Below are 3,265 nucleotides of genomic sequence, written 5' to 3' on the forward strand. Positions count from 1 at the left end.
CTTACACATCAGCTGCCACTAAATCTAATGTTATGAAGCAACAGTATGACCTGAATACGTTACCAAATCACAACAGCTATCAGACAGAAACTTTAACTAGTGCTTAGTAAGGAGGATCCTTTGAATAATTCATGCCTTCCATGTGTTCACAGCAGCACCCTGTGCTATGCCCATCACAAGGAAAGAGACGTCAGTCACAGCCACGCTCAATATTTTAACATCTTTCATAACCGCTACCAAAAAGTCATGCTAAATTATTAACTTGCAAATGGCTGAGCAATCTGTGCCTCCTGATTGCTGCACTGGTTGGCAGCATCACTGCAAGGGCACAGAGAACGGGTTCTTGCACCTGAAGGAGCAGCAGATGTTCTGAGCCAGGAGGACGGCAGAGAAACATCGCCCCACCTCTTGGGAGGTATCACATCCACGAAGAATAAAGGTTTAATGGATGAGTTAAGACTAAGTGGAAAGGTATGTATTGAAAGACAAGTCTGAAGGGTTTGGAAGTAGAGTGGGACAACTTCAATACCTGTAGCACAAAAATCACTTTTCTGCAAGCCACAATCACACAGCAGTTCAGATTACAAACCTGTTTGTTTTGTCTCATGTTTGTTTCAGTTCCTTCCCAATAACAGGTCCTATTAAGTAAACAAACATAATGCTTAGGTCACATCCAGTTACTTGGAAGAAAAGCACATTTGTATGTGAAACACGGCACATAAAATATTCACACATTAACACATATTATAGCAGGATGCACACAATTCTGAAATAAAAGCAGCAGGAAGGAACAGAGGGAGGTTGCTTATTTCTTTCAGTCTTCAGTCCAGAACTTGTGATTTCATCTCCCTGGAGAAGTGATGACAACAGCAAGAGCAGGTTTTGCCCTTAAAATAATCAAAATCTCTCTCTGCTTTGCCCCACGTGCCACTGTCGCTGCCCTAGGGCTTAATTGCTCTCACACAGCGGAGTCTGTCACAGGTCAGTACGGGCAATTCTGCAGTTTTCTAGGGTCTTCCATTAAGCGTAAAAGAGGGGCAACCAGAAGGAAAGGGGGCCAGATCCAACCAGTGATAAGGGGATGCAAATCCACTGCCTTTAATAACACGGCTTTCCAAAATCCTAGAGAGATTTTCTCCTCTATTTTTCAGCTGGCATTGGAATGTGTCCAAAAAAGCTTTACATTTAATGCACTGCAGGGTGTGTTCAACTTTGGGCTGCGCATCTCATCATTCAAACTGAGACATGATCTAGCAGCCCTGCACCAGAATTCCCACCTGTTTTGTCAGTGGAGCATCATCCTCCCTCATTTTATTCTTAAAAATGCCAGGGCACATCACCCTGCAAGACAGCGAGAAAAGAAATACAGTTTATGACAGCAACAAAACTAAAAGCAGCACCACCAAGTAAAGCAAAACCAGTAAGAAAACTACATCCAACCTCCTCAGCCTTTTTTTTTTATTCATTATTAGCATAAGGTGACAGAGGTAGCTAATTCACAGCAGCTCTTGGCAAGTGTTTTTTGGTAATGCTAATTAAAAACGCACAAAAAAATTAGGCATGAGATACAAAGTTGACAACCCAAACAGATATTCTTAAAAATGGTTAATAATCCTGACCTCTCTGAAGGGCGAAATCATGAAAGTCTTCCACTTTGATGGGAACAGAATATGATTCACAGAGCTGGTTTGCAAAGGCCACACAAAAACCGATGTTTGTAAACTCCTTTTTGCTGTGCGTTTACTCTGAATCCCTTAATGCCCATAATTTGTCATTGTCACAGATGGAAATATTTGGCACAGTTATGATTTAGCAGCAATTCAAAATTCACTAACAATTTCAGGTAAATTAAGAGGTTGAATTTTAGCAGCACTTAATCATTAACTGATTTAAGCATTTACAAGATGATTTAACAAAATAATTGAGCGACTTGACTAGAGATTCGAAAATGGCAAAATTCACACTAACTTACCATAAGGTATCCCAAATCAATACATACCCACATGATCACAAGCACAGGCCACTTGAGGGGTTGCACACACCACCCCCCCCGAGGTTTTATCTGCTGGGACCAAAGGTCCTTTCGCAATGGGCAACTCCAATGAGGCCATGGGTGCCCCTTTTAACATGAGCCCAGACAAATACTTGGATCCAGTAAAATATGAGAATATCCGCACTCATAAGAGCTAATGCGTATATAGAGAGGTGGGTGAAAGAGAGGCTACATAGCCTATAGTTTAAATTTCCCTCTTTGAGTTTGGAGTAAATACTCACGCTGCATTGTCATTCCTAAACTGAGACTCGAGGGGGGATCGACTCACCTTGGCCTTTTGATCCTGGAGGTGTCTGTCCGAGCCGTGTCCCGACTCACGGGAGATGCTGGTCACAGCCTGCTGTGATCCAGAATAGAATCATAGAATGTGTTGGGTTGGAAGGGACCTTTAAAGGTCATCTAGTCCAACCCCCCTGCAGTAAGCAGGGACATCTCCAACTAGATCAGGTTGCTCAGAGCCTTATCAAGCCTGGCCTTGAATGCCTCCAGGGATGGGGCCTCCACCACCTCAATAGCTCCAAGGCTCTCGCTAGAATTGCTGCTTATAGGGTCCGAGAAAATTGGCTTTTGTCAGGTACTTTTCCACTCCGGCCCAACTCAGACAATGGAATACTCTGGCACTTTTTATCAGCTGCGCAAGCCCAGAACTTGCCAGGTCTTGGAGTTCTGGTATCACCCCCCTCTTTGGGCACTGTCCATACATTGTCAGGAACAATCGATTATTGTTATTGTTCCCAAGCTCCCATCGCACTCATGGGAGCCAGGTATGCTAAGGGGTTGCCATAGTATTCTGGTCTGTTACTCTCCAGCCTTTTCTCTTGTTTATGTTAGACCATTATGTATCTCAGGTAATATTCTTGTCCATTGTATTGTTATGTGGCCCGGGTCGGGGGGAAATTGCTCCAACCACCTGAGGGGGGAGATGTGTGTTGCCCACCACAGCTGTACATACCATGAATATTCTGCTGCTAAAGCCAAGGTATTTCAGCCTTTAAATTGTAGGAAAAAAAAAACCATGTGCAGACACTGGAGCAAGCAGGTCTGTGACATTTTCTGGCATGGTAATGAGAGTCTGTTACACCGCTCAATATTTTCTTTCCTTTCTTTTCTCTTCCTTTCCTTTAAGCTAACATCCTTTTCCTGTGCCTGAGGGAGAAGGCAGTTGATAAAAGCCAAGTTCCTGTTCACAGATAAGTTTAGAAGGCAGCCAAG

General features: G+C 43.4%; 1 long non-coding RNA gene across 1 annotated transcript; it reads right to left on the reverse strand.

The window, feature by feature from the left end:
- Window positions 1-590: 590 nt before the first annotated feature.
- Window positions 591-2,382, reverse strand: LOC134517053 (uncharacterized). The gene is made up of 3 exons (XR_010071543.1): window positions 2,322-2,382; window positions 1,278-1,341; window positions 591-638 (listed from the first exon to the last, which is right to left on the reverse strand). It is a non-coding gene; the product is annotated as an uncharacterized LOC134517053 (long non-coding RNA).
- Between the last annotated feature and the right edge of the window lie 883 nt (window positions 2,383-3,265).

This window comes from Chroicocephalus ridibundus, chromosome 6 (assembly GCF_963924245.1).
Source record: "Chroicocephalus ridibundus chromosome 6, bChrRid1.1, whole genome shotgun sequence".
Taxonomy (NCBI): domain Eukaryota; kingdom Metazoa; phylum Chordata; class Aves; order Charadriiformes; family Laridae; genus Chroicocephalus; species Chroicocephalus ridibundus.